The following is a 27,328-nucleotide window of genomic DNA, read 5'->3' as shown; positions in this document are numbered from 1 at the left end:
TGTTTAGGGCCATTGGCCATTTTCTTGGGGTGTTTGGATTTGAGACAACATAAATGGACCTGATTTTGTAACGTGGCTTGGTTTAACGTGGCTTGGTTTAGAAGGGAAGGAAGAGTGACTTAGTTGCACCATGTTCCAGTGAACATGAGCACACAGACTCAGAACTTCTAAAACTCATCCAGAATGTCTGAGGTTATATAAACCAAACATATTCCTGAACTTGCAGAATCATCAGACATTCTGCCAAAGAGATAAAAAAATATGTGAAGGTATAACCTTATAAGTTATATATTTATGGAGCAGAGAGAAGAGATTAAAGTGACTGTTCTCTTGAAATTGCTCCTTCAAACTCACCACTGGCTTCCTAATCATCAAATCCCAGAGTCTCTCTATCAGTCTTCATCTTCTCTGATATTAGATGTGCTTCACTAGTTTTCATATTTCAACATCTTCTCCCCCCTGGATTTTTGTTTATTTGTTTTTAAGTGTATTTTTTTTATTGTTTTAAAGTATATAATTTCGTGGCTTTTTAATGGGTCCAAAAAATTGTGCTACCATTCCCACTAAATCAAAAATATTTTCATCATCCCCAAAAGAAACTCTGTAAACGTAAATAGTAATTCCCCAGATGTTTCCTGCACCCACCCCTTCACAAGTACTAATCTACTTTCTGCCTCTATGAATGTGTAGATTTTCCTTGATTTTTCAACAGCCTTTCTTCCATGTCTCCTACTGGTTTGATATCCCTGGCTCCTTTTTCTGGCAGCATCCATTAAGCGAATATTACTCCCTACATTCTAAACTTAGTTCTCTTCCTCTTTACTTTAGCTAGCTGCAACATGGCTAGGAGGCTGTCACAGGAACTCTATTTGTGGCATTGGCAGTGTAGAGGGAGAGGTGGTGCTTGAATGGGGGCATCTGAGACTTAAAGGACCCCGTATTACTGGGGCAAATACATAGTCCAATTGTTCATACTGATTGTTTAAATTTTTGTAGGCCTTCGGGGGAAAAAAAGGTGTGAGAGAAAAGAAATAAGAAATTGGATATGTTTGTATCCATTTCCAAGAATAAATTTGTTTTGCTGATTAGGTTCCTACAGGCTTTGCTAGAAAGTGCATTAGAAAAGAAGACAAAATTAAGCAGTGCCAAGCACCACTTGGCCAGTCATGAGAGAGAACCACTGTCATATGAAAAATGTGCACAAGTTATAGAAATCTTATAAATTCATCTATGATAGACTTGTGGAATTTGTTTTGAATTTTTCATCACATTCATTTTCCTTAAATTAATGCCTCAAAATGTAATATCCTTAAAATTAGAACTTGTTAATCAAATAGCTAATTAATTAAGCAAATTGCTATTGAAACAGGAAAGAGTTGCTATATAGACACTTTCAATGAATCCCTGCCTTTAAAAGCCCAAAGTCTTGGGAAGGAAATAGACAAGTAGTAACCACAAGACATAGCATTATAAGGGAATTAGGGATATCCAGGACAAAAATGAAAAACACTAAGTAAGAAAGAGAAGACTTTGCAGAAATCAACAGTAAGTTTGGGGAAGTGAACTATGAACTGAGGAGCTGAGGAACTATTGTCCTAAGAAGTAAGCTGTGAGCAGCAAGGGATTAATGGAAAATGTGAGGGAAAGTGAAGGGGGCAAGAAAACAGACTGAGTCCCTGTAGGCTGAAAATTGAAAAGAAGTTTAGGATGGGCATTTGTGTTTAGGGGTTAACCACAGGAGGCTTTGCAATCCCCCTCTTCTCTGAGCTTGACATTTGTCTACAGCTGAATAGCTCCCCTTGTGCTCCAGAACCAGAAATGCAACGTGTATTCTACAAAACCAAACTCTTTCTTGACTTTCTAACTACTGCCTATGACTTTACCTTTTTCTTAGTCACATTCACATTTTATTGCTTTCCCTGCGGGTTACTGAGTACTAAAGACATTGTCTTTTTGAAATATTTTTCGCCACCCTTTTCCTTCCTTATTTTCTCATTGAAATCATTCAAAGTCTGATCAGCCCTTACCCTGACAACTGCTGTTGACTCATGGGGTACTTACTAGGTCTTTTTCCCTTCTCTAATCTATCAAGCACACCATTTCCAAGTGATTTTTCCTAAAATATAGTATCATACCACAACCTTACACAAAACAATGATAGCCTTTGCTGACATTCCAGTGCCTACAGAATAAATTCAGCTTTAGCATGGCCATTGAATACCACACACGGCTTTTCTAGACTGGGTCTGAGTTTTGTCCATTTTCTTCCCTTGTAATTCTTCTCCAACTTTTAAATGTATTTAAGAAGTGTGTAAATCATAAAATTATGATGTTATAAAAACATGATAAATAGTATAATCATATTTACTTGCAATTGCCATCAGCATTAACCTTTAGAAGTAGTAATTCCCCACACAGAAATTATGTAACTTCTCATAGAACTATGGCAACTATATATATCAATTACTTGTGACCTACTGGTTGTTTTCCCCGCATTCATCCAAGCCTCTGATACTGAGTTATGGTTTTCAGTGTCACCTCAAGGCTTACCATTACCCTGGGTGATTTTGACATCCAAGAGGATATGACCCACCTAACACTTGGCCTGCTGATTCCTTGACCTGGTCATTTTTAATGACAACTTGCCCTCTGCTTCCTCCCTAAAACACCCACTGTACCTTGGTGCAATATTTTCATTCCAAAATTACTAATTTAACAGCATTCTCTCAAAAACTGTTCTCTCCTTAGTTTGTTTCTTCAGTTACTTTCCAAGGAGTGACATTTATAAGGATTGGAAACCTACACTGTCCTCAAACCACTCCTCAAATCAGTAGCAATTTTCCTCTAAATGGTCACATTCTTCTATCTCCTGCTGCATAACTCTTTGCTTTTTTCTACTCCAGCTACAATGACCTTCCTTCTGTTCTTTAAATACTTCATGTTCCCTTTTGCCAGCCTGCCATAAGACTTTGACTCATGCTCTTTTTTCTTCTTGAAATGACAAATATTTCCTCTTTTCCCAGCTTACTTTAAACTTTCATTTGCCCTCTGCTCAGAGATCACTTCTCTAGAGATGCCTGCTCTGACATTGATGACTCAGTATTTTGTGCTTTCATAACACCATGTACCTTTCCCCTGAAGCACTCATCACAGTTGCACTTTTATATTTATTCATGTAAATATTTGATTCATAATCTTAAAAGAGTGAAATCCCGAAGGAGGCAGCTACCACATCTATTTTCACATTATCATAGAAGATAATTTAAAAAAAAATGTGTTTAATAAGTGAATGTATGGTGGGTTTGAGAATCTCTTTATTGACAGTAGGAGAAGGTGAACCACTGGGAGAACAAGGGTCTTTAGCTCTAGAGGGGGGCAGGGAGGGGAAAAGGAGCATGAGATGCTGTCCAAGCAGATCAATATATTCATATTATCCTATTTCATCCCTGAGGGACCACTACTGAGAAGATGTACATGAGAAGATATAGCTCCTGATGAGAAGATATACTATAATTAATTAAAGGGGAGGGAAATTTCCCGACAAATAACCCTGAAAATATGCATGCTTTCAGTGGGCATATGTATATACATTTTTTTTCAGGGGCATACACACACATACACACACGAGACAAAGTGAGATGTTCAGAGTAAACAGCAACAGCACAATCCTATGTTTACTAAATTTTAAGGCTCCCAAGAGTTACAAGTAAGACCAATGAAAAGACAAAGGTGGATTTTAGCGCAGGGATGCACATTTAACAACAGGAAGGCCTGCCTGAGGAGGTCTCAACCATATTTTAGTCACCAGGGGACTTTTTGTTCACAAAAACTGAATGTCCACCCAGAGGGAAGTTTGAAGGCAAGCTTCAATTGAATCACTGAATTCGATGACATAGAAAATCTCTTCCAAGTATGAGGGTCAATGAGACTGAACAAGACATTAATAATTCAGGGCCAGGCATGCAGTGTTGCCTGTGTGTGTGCACAGGAGTGCACAGAATCTGTGCTTCTGCTGGCATTCCAAAGCTTAGTTCCTTATTCATTAGAATGGATGATTAAGATTAACCTTTCTTGCAATTGTTAAATTTGACAAGGGCCTCCCTGGTGGCACAAGGGGTTAAGACACAACCTATGGAGATATCTGTAGCCACTGCAGCACGAGTTTGATCCCTGGCCAGGGAGCAACCCACATGGCGCAGCAGACCTCTCCTGACTCGCCTGCTGCTCCCCTCAGCAGTGTATTTCAATCTGTCTTTTCTATTCCCCACTGTCTCTGGTGAATTTGGCCTGTACTCCAGTTCTTGTATACATAAAAAAATAAACCTTAAAAAAATAAAGTTGTCAATATATGAATTATTTTTTTTCTTTTTATCCCTTGTTCCTTTTTCCTAAAGTTTTACACACACATGCATGCATGTGAACAGTCCTAACAACCCGAACAGCTGCCCAAGTCAATATCTATCCTCCAAAGTAACTGCTATTCTCTCATCTATTATAATAAGTTATTTTTGCCTGTTTTTATATTTCATATACATGACATATAACACACTCTTTGTCATTATAGTGTTTATCATTCTCCCTGCCTGGCTTTTCCATTGTGTTACATATAGTAGGAGTTCATTCCTTTTCTTGTAGTGTTGTGTGTCACTGTATGAGTATTCAATAATTTATCCATTGCTGTGTTGATAGACAATTTGGGTTTATGACTAAAGCTGCCATGAATATTCTCACACATGTTTTTGGTGGACATAAACACTAATACTGCTGACATCTAGTCAAGGAGGTGGGGCTTTGGTCCACAGGTTATATATGGATATTTGGTTCTGGTGGATTCTGCCAAATAGCTTCCAAAGTAACAATTTATACTCCCAAAAAAGTAGATGAATATATAAAATAACATTCATCTATTCATTTAGCTTGTAGTGTCTTGAAGTATGCTTACAAATATTTTCTTGACCCCATGTAAAGCCACTAAGGCTAATCAATATCTTAGAGATACAAGATCAGACAAGATTTCTGGCTTGCCTGCTTTCTCCCTACGAAACAGTGAGTACTTAAGCCAAGAAAGGGAAAGCTGTCAACAGAACATCAGATACATTTAAATGAATGAGGGAAAAAGTGAAACAAGTTGCATTTGCAATGCTTTTCATCTATGTCATGTCAAATAATTCATTAGACAGGCATTTTCCTCTCACTTAATTATTAAGCAGATATTTATTTTTTAATCAATGGCAGAAGGATACAGCAATGAAGACCCATTGAAGGCCTATCCTGCTATTGGACTGTTTGTTGGAACTGTGAAAAGTGCGGATTGTTTTCAACATGGTTAAAGTGAGCATGGTTTTAACTTTGCCACAATTTTTCCTTCTAGACATTTTTCTTTTGCTGTAGTTGATAATTCCCCCTATATCTCTAATCTTTTTCCATGGGTTATCATTTGAAGAATTCTTTTTCTTAAAATAAAACTCAGGATATTCTATTAAAACTCTAGATATTCCACTAAAATTAAGATAAATATGACTTACTGTCCTTTTTGAAGGAAGAAGCAATAGATCACCTTTCATTTTTTATTTTTTTTTTAGATTTATTTTTATTTAATCATATTGGGGTACAGGCCAAAAGTGCAGGGGGTAAGAGGATTCACCATAGAGAGAGTAGGGAGCAGAACAGGCAGATTGACTGAAATACACTTCTGAGGGGAGTAGCAGGTGAGACAGGAGAGGTCTGCTATACCTCTTTTTTTTATATATTCCCAAATTATTTTTTTAATTTTTTTAAAATAATTTTATTTTTATATTCCCCATACAATTGCAGCCCCCCCATTCTGACCCCAATCCCTCCCCTCCCGCCCCCACCCCCCTAAAAGTGACACTGGTTCATAGTTTTTTGTTGATTTTGATTTTCACTTTCTTATAGTTATTCATTTTCCTGGTCCCTTATTTAAGTTTTCTAGATTCCTGCTATGAGTGAGACCATCCGGTATTTTTCTTTTTCTTTTTGGCTTATTTCGCTGAGCATGATCCCTTCCAGCGCCATCCATGTTGCTGCAAATTGCATGTGTTTATCTTTTTTGAATGATGAGTAATATTCCATGGTATATATGTACCACATCTTCTTGATCCAGTCATTTATTTTTGGGCATTTGGGTTGTTTCCAAAGCTTAGCTATTGTAAACAGTGCTGCTATAAACATAGGGGTGCAGGTGCTCTTTGGAATTGATGTTTCTGTGTCCTTTGGGTAAATACCTAGGAGTGGAATTGCTGGATCATATGGAAGCTCTATGTTTAGTAGGTCCAGAAATCTCCACACAGCTCTCCACAGTGGTTGGACCAGTTTGCACTCCCACCAACAGTGCAGAAGAGTTCCTTTTTCCCCACACCCTCGCCAACATTTGTTGTTGCTAGTTTTTTTAATATGTGCCATTCTCACTGGTGTGAGATGGTATCTCATGGTAGTTTTGATTTGCATTTCCCTGATGACAAGTGATGTTGAACATTTTTTCATATGCCTGTTGGCCATTTGCATTTCCTCTTCAGAGAAGTTTCTTTTTAGCTCTTCTGCCCATTTTTTGACTGGATTATTTTCTTTGTTGTTGTTGAGTCTCATCAGCTCTTTGCAGATTTTTGTGATCAGTCCTTTATCATTAGTGTTGGGTTCAAAAATGTTCTCCCAGTTGGTGGGGTTTCTCTTTGTTTTTGTTATTGTCTCTTTTGCTGTGCAGAAGCTGTTTAATTTGATGTAGTCCCAGCTGTTTATCTTTGCCTTCACTATCACTGCTTTGGGTGATGTGTCTGTAAAGATGTCTTTGATGTGCAAATCACGTAGTGTTTCGCCTATATTTCCTTCTATATATTTTATGGTTTCAGGTCTTATGTCTAGTTCTTTAATCCATTTTGAGTTGATTTTTGTGTATGGTGTGAGGTAGTGGTCAAGCTTCATTCTTTTGCATGTAGCGACCCAGTTTTCCCAGCACCATTTATTGAACAAACTTTCTTTGCTCCAATGCATAGTCTTTGCTCCTTTGGCAAAGATTAGTTGACCATAAATCTGTGGGTTTATTTCTGGATTTTCTATTCGATTCCATTGGTCTGTATGTCTGTTCTTGTTCCAATACCATGCAGTTTTGATGATTATGGCTTTGTAGTATAGTTTGAAGTCTGGGAGTGTGATGCCTCCATTCCCTTCTTTTTTTTTTCAGGAGAGCTTTGGCTATTCGGGGTATTTTGTGATTCCATATGAATTTCATCAATTATTGTTCTATTTCTTTGAAGAATGACATTGAAATTTTGATTGGAATAGCATTGAATCTGTATATTGCTTTTGGAAGGATGGCCATTTTAATGTTTATTCTTCCAATCCATGAGCAGGGGATGTCTTTCCATTTCTTTGTGCCTTCTTCTATTACTTTTAACAGTGTTTTATAGTTTTCTTTGTATAGGTCCTTTACCTCTTTTGTTAGATTTATTCCCAAATATTTGATTTTTTGTTCGTTTCAATAAAAAAAGGGATTTTTTTTATTTCTTCTTCTTCAGATTTATTGTTTGTGTATAGGAAGGCTACTGACTTTTGCGTGTTGATTTTGTATCCTGCCACTTTACTGAACTGATTGATGAGTTGAATTAGTTTTTCTGTGGAGTTTTTGGGATCCTCTATGTATATTATCATATCATCTGCAAATAGTGATAGTTTGACTTCTTCTTTTCCTATTTGGATTCCTTGGATGTCTTTCTCTTGTCTTATTGCTCTGGCTAGGACTTCCAGTATTATATTGAAAAGCAGTGGTGAAAGTGGACATCCTTGTCTTGTTCCAGATCTTAATGGAATTGCTTTCAGCTTTTCACCATTGAGAATGATACTGGCTGTTGGCTTGTCATAGATGGCCTTTATGATGTTGAGGTATGTTCCTTGTATCCCAAGAATTTCAAGGGCTTTTATCATGAATGGGTGTTGCACTTTGTCGAAAGCTTTCTCAGCATCTATTGATATTATATGTTTTTTATATTTCTTTTTGTTGATGTGTTGGATAATGTTGATTGATTTTCGGATGTTAAACCATCCTTGTGTCCCTGGAATGAATCCTACTTGGTTGTGGTGAATTATCTTATGGATACATTGTTGGATTCTGATAGCTAAAATTTTATTGAGGATTTTTGCATCAGTGTTCATTAGGGAGACTGGCCTGTAGTTTTCCTTTTTTGTGTTGTCCTTGTTTGGTTTTGGTATTAGTGTAATGTTGGCTTCATAGAACGTGTTTGATATTGACCCTTCCTTCGCAATTTTTTGGAAGAGTTTGTGGAGGATAGGCACTAATTCTTCTCTGAATGTTTGGTAGAATTCATTTGTAAATCCATCAGGTCCTTGGCTTTTGTTTTGGGGAGGTTTTTGACTACCATTTCAATTTCGCTGCTTGTAATTGGTCTGTTTAGGTGTTCTATTTCTTCTTTATCTAGCTTTGGGTGATTGTAGAGTTGTAGGAATTTGTCCATCTCCTCTAGATTGTTAAACTTGTTTCCATATAACTGTTGATAGTATTTATTGATTATTCTTTTGATTTCTGCTGTGTCCGTTGTGATTTCTCCTCTTTCATTTATGATCCTGTGTATTTGTGCTTTCTCCCTTTTTTCCTTTGTGAGCCTGGCTAGGGGTTTGTCTATTTTATTGATTTTTTCGAAGAACCAGCTCTTGGTTTCATTGATCTTTTGGATTGTTTTTTTAGTTTCAATTTCATTTATTTCTGCTTTGGTTTTTATTATTTCTTTTCTTCTACTGGTTTTGGGGGGGTTTTTTGTTGTTGTTTTTCTAGATCTTTGAGCTTTGAGATTAGGTTGTTTCTTTGAGTTCTTTCTTGTTTCTTGATGTGAGCTTCTATATATTTTCCTCTTATCACTGCTTTTGCTGCATCCCATACGTTTAGGATATTGGTGTCCTCCTTGTCATTCAATTCAAAGAATTTTTTAATTTCTTCTTTGATCTCCTCATTAGTCCAGTGGTCTTCCAGTAGTGTGGTTTTTAACCTCCATGAGGTAGGAAAGTTCCTTGCCTTCTTTTTATGGTTTATTTCTAGTTTGATGCCTTCATGGTCAGAAAAGAAGGTTGATATGATTTCAATCTTGGTGTATCTGTTGATGTTTGTCTTGTGCCCCAGTATGTGATCGATCCTGGAGAATGATCCATGTGCGCTTGAGAAAAATGTGTACTCCGTTTTTTTGGGGTTTAGTGTTCTATAGATGTCTGTTAAGCCCAATTGCTCTAGGTCCTTATTTAGAGCTTTGGTTTCTTTACTTATTTTTTGTCTTGTTGATCTATCCATTGTTGATAGCGGTGTGTTGACGTCTCCCACTACGTATGTGTTTTCTCTGATGTCTGTTTTCAGAGAGGACAACAGTTGTCTGATATATTTTGGTGCTCCTTCGTTTGGTGAGTATATGTTAATGAGTGTTATTTCTTCTTGAAGTATTTTCCCCTTGATCATAATGTAGTGACCATTGGGGTCTCTTTTTATCTTTTTGAGTTTGAAATCTGTTTTAGTTGATATAAGTATAGCTGTTCCTGCTTTCTTTTTTGGTCCATTTGCTTGTAGGATTGTTTTCCATCCTTTAACTTTGAGCCTATTTTTATCTTTTGTAGCTAAATGTGTTTCCTGGAGACAGCAAAAGGTTGGGTTTTGTTTCTTAATCCAGGCTGCAACTCTGTGTCTTTTTATTGAAGAGTTTAGTCCATTTACATTTAGAGTTAATATTGATATGTTAGCATCTGTATTTGCCATTGTGTTTGTCTTTCCTTTGATTTTATTTATTTATTCTTTTAATAACTTTTTTTTGGCCTTCTTTCATTGTTATTCGTCCCTCTGAGGTTCTGGCTTTAGGACTCCTTGTAGTATTTTTTGGAGTGGGGGTTTAGTTGTAATGAAATTCCGGAGTTTCTGTTTGTCTGGGAAGGTCCATATTCTTTCTTCAAAGAGGAAGGAGAGCTTTGCGGGATAGAGTATTCTTGGTAGGCATCTGTTTTCTTGGAGTCTGTTGACTATGTCCCTCCACTCTCTCCTTGCCCGTAGTGTTTCTTCAGAGAAGTCTGATGTCAGCCTGATTGGCTTTCCTTTGAATGTTATCTGTTTCTTCCCTCTTGCCAGCTTCATTATTTTTCCTTGTCCTGGATTCTTGGGAGCTTTACTATTATGTGTCTTGCTGTATTTTTCCTTTCGTCGTGGAAGTTTGGTGTTCTTCTTGCTTCTTGTATATCAATTTTCAGCTCCTTCTTCACATTTGGGAAGTTCTCTTCAATTATCTCTTTGAATATTTTCTCTGTTCCTACATCTCTCTCCTCTCCTTCTGGTATTCCTATAACTCTTATATTTCCTTTCCTGATGGAGTCAGATAGTTCCCAAAGTCTTTCTTCATTCTTTTTCCTTCATACTTCTCTTTCCTTTTCTGTTTTGGTTCTTTTTATTTCTGTGTCTTCAAGAGTACTTATTCGTTCTTCCATTTCATCTATTCTGCTTTCATTGCTTTTCCCAGAATTCTTTAGTTCTTCCATTAATTCTTTGATCTCCTGCTTTCTTTTACTTCCCTCTTTAGGGACTCAATTTCATTCTTCTGACCATTGTTTTCCCTCTTTAGGGACTCAATTTCATTCTTCTGATCGTTGATTATTTTTCCCTTATCATTGTTTTCCCTTATGACTTCTGTCAGTTTTTTAATCACGGCTATTTTAAATTCTCTTTCTGGAAGGCTCAGAAGTTCCTCCAAGTTACTGTCGTTGCAATCTGGGGGGTGGTTTTCTTTTTGTGGTGTGCTTTTTCTCTGGAGAGTTGCTAGGTTGCGTGTGGTTCTTCTACTCCCTACTGTCTGTTTTCCAATTTGCCGTATGCGTTGGGACACTGTGTTGTTGGGACTGGCTGGCATCTTAGGTGAGCTTCTCTGCTCCCCTCTGGTTCCTCCAGGAGCCATATGTCAGTTTCAAGCAGTCTTTACTGGAGAAAGGTCCCTGTTCTAAAATGCCGATGTGGGGACACACTCCCCTGTGTGCCTGGTCTGCCCCGGCGGTGGGTTCCTGCTCCCCCTCTGGGCTTGGACTGCAGGCCAGAGGGTGTCTGGCGTGGGCGAACTTCCCCCACTCACCTCTGGCTCCTGAGGAAGCCTTCTGCAGGTAGTCTTTACTGAAGTAATGTCCCTGTTCTAAAATGGTGATGTGGGATACACTCCCTGCACGTCCGGTCTCAGGCACACACTTCTGCGTGCCTGGTCTGCCCCGGCTGTGGGTGCTCGCTCCCCCTGTGGGCTCAGACTACTGGTCAGAAGGGGCCCGGCGTGGGCTAACTCCCCAGCTGGCCACTGGCTCCTCCAGGAACCTCTGCTGGTTTCAAGTCCCTAGGCGGCGCCAGAGATCTCTCCTAGAGCCCTTGGGGAGCTGATTTTCCACCCTGTGGGACAGGGACCAGAGTGGGAATGGTAGGGTAAACCTCAATGGCTTTGGGGTGCTGTGTCTGCCTTGTGCCCCACCGTCGTGGGGAACCCACGCCCCTAATTTCGTGCCCCGGGTCTCAGTTCCAAAGTCCTCAGTTGCAGGACGCGGGCTGTAGCCCAGTTCAGAGGCGCAGGAATGGCACCTTTTGAATCCCGCTCCCGTGCCTGGGCGCCTGGTTCCTGCTCACTCAGTGAGGGCCTCCGCGCCTCTCCCCACAAGCCTAGGTTGCAGGCGCGGGGACCTGGGCAGCTGCGATCTGGATCCGTGTTTGCTTTTTAACCGCACTGCTTTTCCGCGCGATCCCGATTCCGATCCGCACTTGGTTTTCCAGCGCGCCGATTTTCCATGCAATCCAGATCCCGATCCGAGTCTGCTTTTCCAGCGGGTGCAGCTTTTCCGCGCAAGCTTACTGGGTGGCCCAGGGCTGTGTGCTGGTGCTGGTCTCCTCCTGGGCGGGGGCTCTCTTTAATGGCGCCTGGAGCTCACCTCCGCAGCGAATCCTGCAGGATTTTCCACAGCTCCCGTTCATGGGGTGTGGTGGCTGAAATAGTTCCTTTCCACTCACAGTCCCGCTTGCTGCGTAGTTTGTTCTTGTTGGTCCTTTTAGTGTTTTTTTTTTCCCTACTCTCTGCCAGTCGGAGAGTGCGGACTCTGTGGGCGGGGGAGGGGAGCAAGGTTCTGCGCTTTCCTCCCTTCTGGTCCTCTTTTATGGCCACTTTCTTCTTCGGGCAGTTTGCTGGCGTCACCCGTTTATCTTCCATGTCCCAGTTCTCACTGGGACCTGCCGCTTTTCCTCCTTATTAACTTTTTTTAATGGGAGATCTTACTTTCAGCGTCTCCTCGCTGCCATGTTGCTCCGCCCCCTCCAATAGATCACCTTTTATTTCAAACTTAAACTGAGGGTCTAGGTGTAGCTACAGAATACCATAACAAAATGAGGTCCATGGAAATACCTTCAGTCAATTATTTCAAAGAGGTTTTTATGACAAAAAGACTAAAACATCAAATTGAACATAACACCAATATAATTCAGTCAGGCTTTTAAATGTTGAGCCCATTTACCATTGCTGTCTGCCCAGGGCTGAGATTCTCCCTTGCATTTCTCCCCAACCTTCCTGAGTGGCCCAGTTACTAGAATTCACCTTTAGTTTAATTGTGGATGTCTTTCTATTGGGTAAAACGAGAAAACACTCTAGAGATCAGTGTCTAAGTAAAGCTTGCAGATCTAAAAAATATAGTTTATGCACAGAATCATTTCATTTTCAGTCTAACAAATTCTGTAGTGATTTTCTGATCAAAGGGTATCAGTCTATACTCTCACCCTAACCAGCAGGGCACTTGGTCCAAATTATGATAAAATACTGGCGACTTTACAGACCCACAAGTTCCTACATATACTGCATATTACTTAGAAAGTAGTGGCCATAATAACTAGTCCTCAGAGTGACTATAAGCACCAAATTGGTACAGAATTGCTATAAATATATAAAAGTTAGAAGCAATAGTTTAAAATATCTAATTCCCTTGAAGCTACATATTAAATTCACATCCACTGTTGAGACCTCCCTCCCATTAAAACTTTCAATAAGTAAAACAAATTTATCACAAAAATGTAAGTAAAATGAAAATATTACCCAGTTACTAAATATTGCATTTTCAGCATTGATTATATCTGATGCTCCTAAATGGGAGATTTATTACTGGGTTTATGGAAATGTTGTATCAGTTGAACTAGGATCATCAACATTGGCTGTTTAATACAAAGAGTATGTTTTACAATACTTTGTTTTTTGAGTTTATAAGACATGAATTTTCCATCTTAGAACATTCTGATATGTAAACCAAAGGGACAGAAAGCTGTACATTTTATAAGATTAGGTAAATGGTGATGAAGTGGGAGATGAGTTATGTTTTTCTCAAAACACATTCCTCATCAACCCTCTTTGAACATTTTTGCATGCATGGACATGTGCGCGCGCGCACACACACACACACACACACACACACACCCCTTTCCTGTGTGGGAAGGAGAGGTAGCAGGACATAGGTAGATGGTGTGGGAGGCATGGAAAGTGTAGGGCAATGCAGTTATGCTTTTTTAATAATCGTTTTTGACGGCTTTCTCCAATGCCCTCCCTTTAGACCTCTTTCCAAACCATAATAGCAATTCTGATAGCACGATGAAATCAAATTACTTGAGAGAAATGAGCTGAAGGAGCTTCACTGTTAAGCAATTGCTAGAGCAGCCACTCAGACAATTCTGGCTAAAGTCTGAGTTTCACAAAAGATAAAACAGGTGAAGTAATAAGAGAGACACTGGCCCCTGCTACTGCAGTGAGCATGGCAGCAGAATGCTAAAAAGGGTGCCACTGGCTTCCCTCAGGAGTGCAAAGGCCACCCAGGTAGGCAAGAATGAGTCAACCACAGCTTGTTATTAAGATGGTGGAATCATAGTTGCTGTTTAAAGGACAAGGCAGGTAACTCTTACAGGTATATACAGATATATCATGGCCTATCAGTCATATCCATAATCTGAATAACCACATTAGATGCCAATAAAATCCTGCATACATCCCCTTGGCATGCACCATGCTTGCACACAAACTTGAATTACAACTGCCAGTACTGGCAGCCTTTCACCCGTGGGTTCTCTCTGGTAGCCAGAGCGCACTCTGTCCACATAAAATTGTCACAAAATCAGGGCTCCAAGAGCGTTCTTCAAACAACAGTTATTAAGAGTTCATGGATCAGTTCCCTCATTCTCACAACCTTGGATAGGACGACACTGGGGTGCAAGCTTTTATGAAGTTGCCAGAGCTGCCTAGTTAGATTATGATCCAATTGTCCACAGTGGAGAATTGCTCAACAGTGTGCTCTTCATTGACTTATTTATCTGTCTTTTCTTCACTCATGTCCTCATGTAAGCTCCCAAATAAACAACTAGCACCTTAACCCTGACTTCTGAATCTGCTTAGGAGGGAAGCCACGGTATGACACCAAACAACACACATATGTGAATCTGAGAAAGTGAGGTATCATGTCTTACTTTGATAGCACTCTTTCTCCAAGTTTCCCTAGTTGTAATCTCTGGCACACTTACAATAAAGAAATCATTTGTAAATTACTTAATGACATGAGGAAAAATAGTTGAGGAACTCAGAGTTTACTTGGGGGATCATAGAGGTCACAGTGACATGTAAGTCTGGCCCTACTGGCTAAAAAATCTTGAAAAAAAACAAATTTTTTCTGCCGCTGTGTTGTTTGCATCTATTGAACAATTGTTATGTACAAGTCACTGCACTTAGTTTATACATGAATTCTCATTTAACCTTCCCAGCTACCCAGTGAAAAGAAATCAGGGCAAATTAGTGGTTACCAAAAGAAAAGGGATCAATTGTATGGTGAAGGATAAAACTGGACACTTAGCGGTGAACTTAAAGTAGTATATACAGATATTGATTTATAATGATGCACACGTGAAGCTCATGTTATAATACTTCATATTACATTATACTTTTCCATAACATTACTTCAATTAAAGAAAAATAGATTAAGAATGAGTTGGCCTGTGCTTAGGCAATGACTGGTGACTTGAGGGAGGAGTCAAAAACTTGGGTGGGCCTCCCTGGTGGTGCAGGCAGTCAAGTGCCACACTGTGAAGCTGTCTGCAGCCTCTGCAGTGCAGGTTCAATCCCAGCCGGCCAGCGAGAATCCCACATGGCACAGCAGACCTCTCCTGTCTCACCCACTGCTCCCCTCAGCAGTGTATTTCTTCAGTCAGCCTGTTCTGTACCCCGCTCTGTCTCTGGTGAATCCCCTCACCCTCCTGCACATCTGGCCTGTACCCCAGTTCTTGTATAAATAAATCTTAAAATATATTGGGGGAATTTATATTTAATAATCCAAACTACAGTTTGATTGTGTCCTGCAGGTTTAGTCAACTAAACATTACTCATTAATATGAATTGGACTACCACATCATTGGAAAAAAAGCAATGATACTGCATGTAATCATGGGTAGGCAATGCTGTCCTTAAAAGCCCTGCTACCTTTGGTATCCACATAAAATATTAATAGCTCAAACTCTGAAAACTCCCTTTGAGTTGCATATAATATGTCCCATTTTAAACAAGAGAAAAAGCATCTATCAGAGAAATTAAGCAAGGAGCACGGCCAGTACCTGGCCTGGTTCTGCCTGATCTCCCTCCACTCTTACACTAACACTGTGTCTGGCTAATTGTTTGAGCTCATACCTCACTGAAATGAATGGAGCATACCAGAAAGTCTTTATTTTAGGGATTCCAGTCCTGCTGAAACACTGTTTCAAACAAACAAACAAACAAACAAACAAACAAACAAACAAAAATAGAAAGAAAACAAAATCAAAACCCATGCCCATAGAGAATTTGTTCTGTTTTCAAGTGCCAATCACAGTGCCTTCTGGACACACCCCACACTAATCCAGCCAGGGAGACTGATGGTCTCTTTCTTAGAAGGCAGCACCCAGACTACCGTTTAATGTCTTTGTTGCAGAGTATGGGTGGTGGTGGGGAAACTCAGTAAGACCCAGGGGAATATAAAAAAGCTGGCAGTCCTGGCAGAACAATTGTCTCTCAATATTTAAGTGTCCCATTTTCCAAAGTTCACCCCTTGCCACTGCCTTTTTTGGAAGTCCTTGATAAGTACCTCGATTAGTACTAAATGTCACATGACATTTTGTTAACTGAAAGCAGAAAAGGATTTTACTTTTATAAGAAATGCTGAAAACTGGGGCCTCCCTGGTGGCGTCAGTGGTTAAGACACAGCCCTGTGAAGCTATCCACAGCCACTGCAGCACAAGTTCAATCCCCGGCCAAAGAATTGACCCACATGGCACAGCAGACCTCTCCTGTCTCGCCTGCTGCTCCCCTCAGCAGTGTATTTCAGTCAGTCTGCCTGTTCTGCTCCCCAATCTCTCTCTGGTGACTCCTCTCACCCCCCACATCTCTGGCCTCCAACCCAACTCTTATATGCATAAATAAATCTTAAAAAAAAAAAAAACTGAAAGCCAACTATAGCATCAGTGTTTGTTTTGCAGCAGCCCTTAGAGGCATTGCACAGGTGAAGCATTGGCAAGAGTGGCACCACCATGCCCTTTTCCCAGAACTGCTTTGTGAGAGCTGTGCACTTATATCATTCCTTCTTCTACTGAATGTCAGTAGTATTTGAGGTTTTATTTGTTATCCAATGTGATTTTTTGGGTCTGAAAATACTCTAAAGATTTTTCACATAAAGTAACGGTAATTGCTTCTTCACCATTTCAGCTTACAAAAGGTTTCATAAAAACGCACTTTAGAAATAACAGGGGAAACCTGTACCACAATTTTGCACACAACTGGAAGTTGTAAATTTGAAGCTTACTGCCTAACACCAGAACTTCTGTGATAGCACAGCTTTTTCCATAGCCCTACTTTATCCTTTACTATTATTTTTTAATTCAACCTAGAACTGATTTTTCTAACAGAGCTCCTAGGATTAGTCATAAAATACGGAGAGAGAAGGGGCACATGCTACATTTCTTATCATTTTAATCTCTTCACATGCATTCTTTCATTTCACTTGACATTATGTGAGTCATAAGCAAATGACACATCATAAATTCTACTATATTCAGTCTCAGACTTGAGTTACATTTGCTTTCACCTATTTAAAAAATTGTGAAACATGAAGTTTTCCTTTCAAGTTGTCTTTCCTCTGCTCTGCAGAGTCAGTATGAATGAACTGCCTTTTTATGGGACACAAGGTTACAATCTATGCAAGCTTCATCACCTTCTCAAACTTATGAGCTCCAGTGCCTATTTCTGAGGATATTTTTAAATCATCTTTTGCCTAAGGAATTATAATAATGACCTGAGAAATGGCTCGTGAAACAAATTATTTTCTATGCAAGCTGTTCTTACTACCCCTGAATAAGTCTCCTGAGAAAAGAGAAGATCTCAGAATCACTTGGAAGAGAATTTTTCTAAATTTCTTCTTTAAAAGAATATTTTTCCTACAGGGGTAATCAAGGGAGTTCATATAGGACTTCATATTTGAGTGGAAAAGATTTATATCGGGATCTATATACAGATGAAAATACAATTTCTACTATTTGAACCGGTGGCATTCTATGTTGCATGGACTTGTTAGCCATTGACATCTCTAAACATAAAGCACATTGGGTCATGTCCATGCTAGGAGACCCCAGAGGCTTCTTCCACATTTATGACCAAATTGCATACTCCTTATTTTGACTTGCAGTGTTGCCCTTGTCACTGTCTGAAATGATATTTGTCTCATGCACTTAATTACAGTGTGTCTACCCCACAAGAATAACAACCACATGAAACAGCACTTTTCATTTTTATTCTCTTTTCCAGCTTCAGTGCTCAAAGAAAAATGTGTGCTAGATTCATGCTATGCCATATCTGGATTATATATAGATAACTCTGGTTGCTGCAGAATCCTGTGAGATTCCCTGGACTCCTGCAATGATGTCATGGCTCCCCAACCCCATTCTAAATTCTAGGAAATCACTGAAGGACAAGAAATGGACTAATTCTGTGTTGCTTTTTGGTGCCTGTTGGCCAAAGCGCCATGTACATGTGATCTAGGCACAAGAAGGACCTGGGAAAATGGAAGCTAAGAACCCTTGACCTTAGATATGAAAATGCTCCTTGGAGGTTTTGTTTTTTTAATCACCCATGTTGAGGCAGTTTTCTGGGACACACTAACATAGAGTCTTGTAGTTTTGTGTGTCACTGACTTGGAGATATTAAACCACTTAAATCCCAGGTAGCTTTTATGCCCGTGTGTACAGACAGCTTTAAGGTTCTTGGGAAGGAGTCACACAAAAAACTATCCCCACAGTCCGCAGCAGCATTAACCCTGACCACCACAATGTAGAAGAACAGTTCATCTCCAAATCCCCTGAATATTGGCTTTACTCCTCAATAAATAGTCAAGAACTCTGAAGGTCTGAGTTTGTGAACTGCCCTCATGATTCCTGAAATTCCTCTGTACGACTTCTCTGTGACCAACTTCCCTAAAGTGGTCATTAAGCATGGAGCATCTCTCCTCCTCATATTTGAATCTTAAGACATACCCTGGTTCTGATATTCTACCTAGTGAGGTCTGTCTGACCCAATCTCCAAAATTTGGCATTGAGATTTTCCTAAATGAGCTGGTCCCTTTGGTGAGACCACTATGATTTGATAGAATCTGCAATGGTTGAGAGAGAGGAACACAATCTTAAAACCAAGATTGTCATTACAAATAATACATTATTTGACATGAAAATTTTTGTGACCAAAAATACGTTGTTTGATATAATGGAAGTCCACTGGAGGAAATCATCCTTAAAGTCATTTTCCAAAGACTTTCTGAAAGACAGCAAATGAGAAATTCTGAAAATTTTCATGTGAGAAATTCTAAAAATTTTCATGTTGAGACAGAGGATAGAACTTCAAGTTTGATGTGAGCAGTAAGACTAATACTAGCCTATTCTGTTTTTGACAGCTAATCCAACACACTCCAAAATTAAGTGTCAGTTCTTCTCTTGAACACACCCTTTGCCATCTGATGTTGCAGAGCCTGCCCCTGTGGGTGCAGTGTAATTACCAACGTTGCACTTGGTCATGTGGCTTGCTTGGGCCAGTGGAATGTGAGCAAATGTGAAGCTTTAAGTGTTTGCTGGCATAAGAAGAGAATGCCTCAGACAGATATTTCCCTTTCATTCTGGCACCTATAATCAGACAGGTTGAGAACACCTGAGCCCAACAAACGCCCAGGGTATTGGCTGCTCAGGCTAAGCCAAGACTTGATGAGTTAAACCACAGTCAACCAACATACCCACCCATGATCAGAAGAATTAGTGTTACTTGCTGTCATTTGGTTTTTGAAGGTTTGTAATGCACAGAAATTGAACTGGGACATTGAGTAAGAACTGAGCACACTGTTAACTGAGAGTGCTTTTTCTGAACCCACTGAAGAATTATTTTTATTCTTTTCTTGGTATTTTTTTTTTTGAAATATGGCTTTACTGACTGGGTTAAAATATATACATAATAAATTGTGTGTAATAGTCGAATTAAATGATAGGTAGAGATTGGTTGAAGAGAAATTCTGGAATAAAGGAAAAGAGAAGTTTTGGTGTCAGACCTACCAAATTGTGCCCTGCCTTGAAAACTGTAATCCCCTGGGCCTCCCTGGTGGCGCAAGGGGGTAAGACACAACCTATGAAGCTATCCCTAGCCAGGGAGCCACCCACATGGTGCAGCAGACCTCTCCGGTCTTGCCCGCTGCTCCTCTCAGCAGTGTATTTCAGTTAGTATGCCTGTTCTGCTCCCCACTCTGTCTCTAGTGAATCCTCCTACCACCAACACCCCCCCACCTCTGGCCTGTACCCCAGTTCTTGTATGCATAATTAAAAAAAAAAAAGAAAATTGCAATCCCTTGAGCACATGTTTCTATTCCCATCAATGCCCACACTTGTTAACACATGGATAAGCCCACCTTTTTGTGTGTAAATATTAAATCATATAAGTCACATATATTTAGTTCTTCTACAGATCTTGCTAGAACCCTTTCCTATACTTATTATGCATGAGACTAGAAAACTACTGGCACCTCCAGGATCTTCAATAAGCAACAGAATAGCAATCACCAAGTGTAGGTGTGTTCAATTTTCAAGATCAAGAAAGTTCTCATCATTTCTCCAGAGAACTTTAGAAATAGATTTATTTTTCCCCCAATTATTTGGAAGTACACTGACTTATTCCTCACCTCATCTCTTCCTAGAAAATAGAATCTTTGGTAAAAAAAAAAAAAATCTTCAGTGTAAATGAACAAAACAATCTCATTAACAAAACAATCTCATTTACTGCTAAACCTCTGAAGGAATTGTACTATACTATAGTCTAAAATGTCAACCACACAAGACACTAATTAGGTGTCCCCCAAATAAGTTGTTATAACATAGATTTCACAACATCCTAGTAATAATACATTTCTTTAGAATCTAAAATGAATTCAGTATAATCTCTATAATTGACTGATGCATTGAATATAAGATATTTTACTATTCTACCCAGAACATCTCCTTGGCTGGTATTTAGATTTCCAAGTTTTAGTCAAACAAGAGCAACTGCTCCAGAAAATGCTTAGAGAGATGTAATTGCAAGTGACACATGTACCATTTCCCTCAGACAGACAGAAACTGGTTCATTCCCTTTTACCACAGTGAGGCATTTGGCTGATAGTCATCATTTGAGGAATAGTAGAAAAATGAAGTGACCAAAATAAACCACAGAATTGTAAAGAAGGGAAAACTGCATTTTAAATTGTAAATTTCCCACAATGTTCATCATTGTTAGTTATAATAATGAATGATAGTATTTCAGAAAACATGAGCTATAGACTAAGTTTGTGGTAGAATAATGAAATCCAAGAAGGGCATATTTCTCATCAAAAATCAATTTGTTCTTCTGCTTGAGCTGTAGTAAGCAGACACCAGAGAGCATGAAGCTGTAATGAGCCATGAAAACCTGCTGGGCCAGAAAAGTTTAGGGTGTATTTTTTTTGTTTTTTGTTTGTTTGTTTTTTGGTGGGGGGGGGTGTGAATTTAAACATAGCTGTTAAAGATTTAGTATAATTTACATCTTTAGAAATTTGCAATTTTTGTGTACAGTTATTCCTGAAAGAAAATTAAAATAGATCCTTGCACAATATTTCATCTGACAAATTTCTTTCTAAAAAGTAGAATGACTTTCTGCATGTAAGGAACTTGAAAGTTGTCACTCAGTCCACTCAGTAAAAGATTGAATAAAGTTAGAAATGCAACATTTCTTCTTTGATCCACTACAAAACTGAGATCACATACCAAAGTCACTGTCCTGCCAAAGTGGAGAGACAGATGGATGAATACAGATAACCACAACTTAACTCAAGTAGAAATTTCCAAGCAAAGACACCACAGAAAACAGTATCAGGGTAGGGATATATGCACTATAATTGACAAATTGCTGGAGGTTGGAGTAGACAATTTTTTTAATTAAAAAGTCCAGGGAGCCTAATATCGAGGTTCCTCTCCCCCCCACACACATACACTCTAGGTGAGTTTTACCTTAAAGAACTTAGCCAGATTCTGGCCTCCCTGGTAAGGCAGCGGGTTGAGCGCAGCACTGTGAAACTGTCCGCAGCCTCTGCAGCACGGGTTCGAGTCCAGGCCGGCCAGGGAGCTACCCAGGTGGTGCGGCAGACCTCTTCTGTCTTGCCCGCTGCTCCCCTTAGCAGTGCTTTCGGTCTATCTGCCTATTCTGCTCCCAGCTCTGTCTCTGGTGGATTCTCTCACCCTCCCATGCCTCTGGCCTGTACCCCAGATCTTGTATAAATAAATGAATCTTATAAAAAAAAAAAGAACTTAGCCAGGTTCTCGCAATGAACTTAGAGGAAACAAAACACCTGCTCCCTACAGGGCAAGGGGAATGAAACCATTTTAAAATATGCCATTCTTTTTTGCTTTAACAAGGCCTACCTTTAGGAGATATTGTTTTACAAGAGAGTAACCTGGTTGGGTTTTATTGGTGCCTAAACTAAACCAGGAAAGGGAAAAATTCTACTCCATCCATATTGGGAAGGGAAATTTCCAGCCTGCTCTGGTCATCCTTTCCCACCTACTGGGGAGAAAAGGGAACTAAAAAGCATGAGTAATGCTCACATTTCAGAGGAATAGGCTTGCTTAAAAACCTGAAACTAATCATAGGACTGTAGAATGCTACTTACTGTATTTCCGTTTACCCAGTACATTATGTCCAGCTATCAAAAAAAAATATTCTAAGGCATACTAAAAGGAAAAACTACATAGTTTAAAAAGACACAACAAGCATCAGAACCAGATTCAAGTATGACAATTTTAAAATGATAAATGTGCTAAGGATTCTGATGGATATTTATGTGAATAAAGATAGGGACTATAAGCAGGGAGATATTCTGAGAAAGAATCAGAATGAAATGACATATCTATAACAATGTAGCAGAAATGAATTCCTTTGATGGGCTCATTAGTAGACTAGATAACAGGGAAAAAAAGACTAGCAGGATATAGGAACTCCAGAAGTCAATAAAATGGAAATCAAAACCTAAGATATAACAGCAGAATATTAAGTATTGTGGGACAACTACAAAATGTGTAACATATGAATAATGGGGCTATGAGAAGAAGGGACAGAAGTAATATTGAAGCAATAATGACAGAATTTCCTCAAATCAATGTCAGACACTAACCCTCAGATCCAGAAAAGTTAAAATACCTAGCAGGCTAAAAAACAAAACAAACACAAGTTACACTTAAGCATGGCATATTAACTGCTGAAAATATCAAGCTAAAAAAAAGTCAGGAGAAAAAAAAATCTCATTCATATAGGAGCAAAGAAAAATATGACTTCTCAGAAACCATACAAACAAGAAGAAATGAGGTTGAACTAATTAAAGTGTTGAGGGAACAAAACTATCAACCTAAAATTGTGTACCCTGAAAAATAATCCTTCAAAAGTGAAGGGTAAAGACTTTCTCATAAACAAAATTTGAAGAACTTTGTTGTCAGTAGCTCTTGCCTTGCAAGAAATATTAAAAGATAGAATGATTATGTCAGATCTACATAAAGAAGAGCACTGGAGAAGAAATAAGACAAAATAAATACTTATTGTTCTTATACCTAATTGATCTAACAGATAACACTTTTTGAAATAGAAACATTGTAAGCAATTGACTATGCACATATATGATATATATGCTTATGTGTAAGTAAAATGAAAGACAGCAGTGATATGAAGCAGCAGTAATTAAGATTGTTGAGTTAGTGTAAGGTACTTTTGCTACCTATGAAACAGCAGTGTTATTTGAAAGTCATAAACTTTGATTAGCCGTAAATGCATATTGCAAACTCTAGGGAAACTATTAAAAGTATGTATAACTAATATTCCAATTAAGGAGAGAAATGGATTCACAAAACCCATAATTAAAATTAAAAAGGCAGGAAATTAATGGAATATATAAGTAGGAAGAACAAACAAGGGCAACTTATAAAAAACAATTACAAATATAGCAGAAATTAATCCAACTATATTATTACTTTAAACATCAATGATATATACCAGTTAAGAGGATTGTTAGCATGTATCAAAAAAAGATCCAACTATGTTTTTTTGGTAAGACACCCAAATAAAACAAAGACATGAATAAATTACAAGTTAAGGGATGGAGCATGATATACCAGGCTAACAATAATTATAAAGTAGGAGTAACTACAGAGAAAGGAAAATTATCAGACATAAAAACAAGCATTACTCAATGATAAAGGGGTCAAATCTCCAATAAGACATAATAGCTCTTAATGTTTACATATCTAACAGTGCATCAACATATGAGATAAAAACTGACAGAAGTGCAATGAAAAATAGTTTAATCTACTTCTATAGTTATAGATCTCAACAGGTCTGTCAATGAAAGGATACACTCCCACAAACAGAAAGTCAGTAAGGCATGGTTGTAATCAACAGCACCATCAATCCACTGGATATTATTAATATCAAATACTTTATCCAGCAACAGCAGAATACACATATTTCTCAAGCTCACCATAATTGACTACATTCTGAGCCCTCAAACACACCGTAAGAAAAGTAAGATTAAAAAATCATACTAGATCTGCTCTCAGATGACAATGGAATTAAATTAGCAATCAATTACAGAAAAGTGGCTGAAATATTCCAAGATGTTTGGAGATTAACACTAATACATGGGTCAAAAAGCATTACATGAAAACACAGTATTAACATTTGTGAAATGTAGTGAAAGTAGTGGTGAGAAAGAAAAATTATAGCATTGTATGCACATATCAAAAAAAGAAAAAAAAAATCAATAATCAAAGATTCCAAATTAGGAAGTCAGAAAAAAAATTAGATCCAAGTTCTATAAGGTCAGCATCACCCTAATACTAAAATCAGAAAATATTACAAGGAAAAAAAAAAAAAAACAACAAACCTACAGAGCAGTCTCATGAATATAGATACAAAAATTCTTAAAATAACAGAAATCTAAACAACAGTTGTTGAAGGTGCAAGTCAAAGAGGGTTAAGAGTGCTAGACGGGGTCAAAGGACAGTAGCCAGGTACAGGAAAGTCACTCCCTGTGGGTTCTCACCTGCACAATTTCAAGATCACTCAGGTTCAGGGAACAACAATGATGTTTATTTAGCAAAAGGGGGAAACGATTCCACAAATCACAAGTGGCCACTACCTGCCCAGATAGTGTTCAGTGTCCAAAAGTTCCAGACAAAAGGCTACTCATCCAAGAGGCACTGTCCCATCAACTAGGGCCTGGAGCAAGCAGTGGGCCAGGATCCAACTCACAGCAACAGGAGGTACTCACAGCCAGCGCTGCTGTGTAGGGTAAACGAAATTGGCCTTTGTGGCTATCACCTGTGGCCTTGATCGTGTTAACATAAAAGGTTTATGGGTGTGGGGCACAAGTGCCTGACTATGGGCACCTGAGCACGGGTGTGTGCACACACATGTGCTCAGGTGTGTACACCTGAGCCTAGAAGTCAGGACTATAGAGTGGCATTACTCAGAGACAGCAGAGCAGATACAAAAGAGGATGAGCAACCGCTACAAGAGTTAAAACCCAGAGAAAAGAGCATAAAGAGATTTTAAGGGGGCTCAAGTTGCTGTTACCCTGCTGGCTTGTTTCCCCTGCTTACCATTAAAACCTGTGAAAATGATGCCAACGGCTCCAAAATTCTCTTTCAAATTGCTAGAACTGACGGGAACCTACCGGGCCTGGGATGGATGCAAAACAGACGACAGAGCAGCAGTCAACAGCAACAGTCGGAAGGTCAGGATGGGAGGCACCAGACACTGGACCGGACAACAACTGAGGCAGCAACACCAGGGGGCAGGCCTGATGATTAACAGCTCTCAGAGTTGACCCTGACACAGAGTGCTGGTCACCCCTCAACAATTCTGGGTAGCACCAGCCAGGAGTGCCAGTCAGCACCTGTCACGAGGAGGCAGTGTTGAAAAACACTAGCGTTACAGCTCTGTGTGAGTTGCTGGCCCACCAGTAAGCAGGTCTTTGAGACACCAGGCCTGGTGACATTGGTGCTCCTTCCAGGTGATGGCAGAGGAAGGGCTGGAGGCAGATGAAGCAATAGGGTGATGTGGCAGGCCTTGTTCTAGGCCCTCGCTCTAGGCCCTCGCTCTGCTATCTCGCTCTACTCCCCTTCCCCCCTCTGCAAAACCCTTCTGCTGCTTCTGCAAAGCTTTCTGGCTTTTCTTCTTACTTCTGAGGTCGACTGCTGGGTTGCAGGATGCTGCTTCTGTGTAGGCCCAGAACAGAGTTAGAGCCCAAACTGGCATCTGCCCTGCCTTTTACCCACCTACCAGTCTGACTGGCCCAGTTTCAATCCTATGGCTGACTGGACCATTTGCCAATTAGCTCATAGCTTATACCTGATTGGCCCATTCTATGATCCAGGCACCAAATCCACGGGCATCCCTACTGCCTGCAGCTGGAGGCAGCCACAGACCTATAGCTGGTTCTGTGGGGCCCCATGCTCCTCCCTGAAGCCCGGATCCAAGGGCTGCATGCCACTGGCTGACATGGTAGGGTAACCACTGCCATCTATCATCACTGCCGACCTCTGCCTGTATCCTGAGCCACAGAGGGGCGACTGGTGGTGGGCAGTAAAATGCCCAACACCCACTATCACTTGCTTTGCCCGCAAGCAATGCTCTGGGGCCGGGTATCAGACTGGCCATCAAGCCCAGCCAGCACTGGGCCTCCATGTAGCCATCTCGCATAACAAGCTGTGGGCCCCAGTTTCAGGAGGTTGGGGATTGACTGAAAGTGGTCATGAGGGAACTTGGTAAGTGGATAAAAACATTCCACATCTTGATTGGGGAGTAAGTTAACCAGGGATACACACTTATTCAATCTCTCCTGACTCAGGGGAGCTGTGAATAAACCCCTTATAAATGGTCTGAGTGCCCATAATAGGGCACAGGTGGTTAGGCTATCCTCTTAATGCTTTATGCTATGTAAAAGCACATGGACAATTGAAGTTTGAGAAGGAGTCTCCTATTTTTCTAATCTGTCTACATAAGAGTGAGAGGGATAATTACTTTGAAAATATTTATTATACTTGTAATTCAAAAAAAAAAAAACATGAGAAGAAAAGTTGGGAAAAGATACTTTGGGGATGGGGGGATGCTGGGTGCACTCATGGTAATAGTGTAGGAGGTGATGTCTGTAAACACTGCAATCTTCTCAAGAGTGTTGGTAAGTCAAAGCAGGAGGTATGTGAAGAAGCTTCCCTGGAGAAACTAGGCAAAGAGGCCAACTTAATTTGCCCCATTTGAGGGTCAGAAACAAAAGATCAAGAACTGGAAGAGATTCGTAGGAGTGGAATAGCTAAGTTATGTGGCATATAGAGAACCCAAGCAAAGGAACAGAAAAAGATAGAACTTACAAGTTGATCATAGATTTGAGGAGGAAAAAGGAGGAGGGGTCAAAACATGGAAGGGGGACCTCCCTGGTGGTGCAAAGGGTTAAGACAAAAACCTATGAAGCTGTCCACAGCTACTGTAGCACGAGTTTGATCCCTGCTCAGGCAGGGAACTACCCACAAGGCGCAGCAGAACCCTCCTGTCTTGCCCGCTGCTCCCCTCAGCAGTGTATTTCAGTCAATCTGCCTGTTCTTTTCCCCACTCTGTCTCTGGTGAATTCTCTCACACCCCCCACACACACCTCTGGCCTGTACCTGGAGGTGTATGCATAAATAAATAAA

General features: G+C 39.7%; 1 protein-coding gene across 4 annotated transcripts in view; it reads right to left on the bottom strand.

Annotated features, from left to right (window-relative positions):
* MACROD2 (mono-ADP ribosylhydrolase 2) overlaps positions 1-27,328 on the bottom strand; it is a gene marked incomplete at both ends in the record, with an annotated part of 1,814,301 nt that overhangs the window by 468,214 nt on the left and 1,318,759 nt on the right. The window lies entirely within an intron of this gene.

The sequence above is a fragment of the Talpa europaea genome (assembly GCF_964194135.1).
Source record: "Talpa europaea genome assembly, chromosome: 11".
Lineage (NCBI taxonomy): Eukaryota > Metazoa > Chordata > Mammalia > Eulipotyphla > Talpidae > Talpa > Talpa europaea.
The sequence above is the reverse complement of the archived record's forward strand: the minus strand, read 5'-3'. Positions and strand labels throughout refer to the sequence as shown.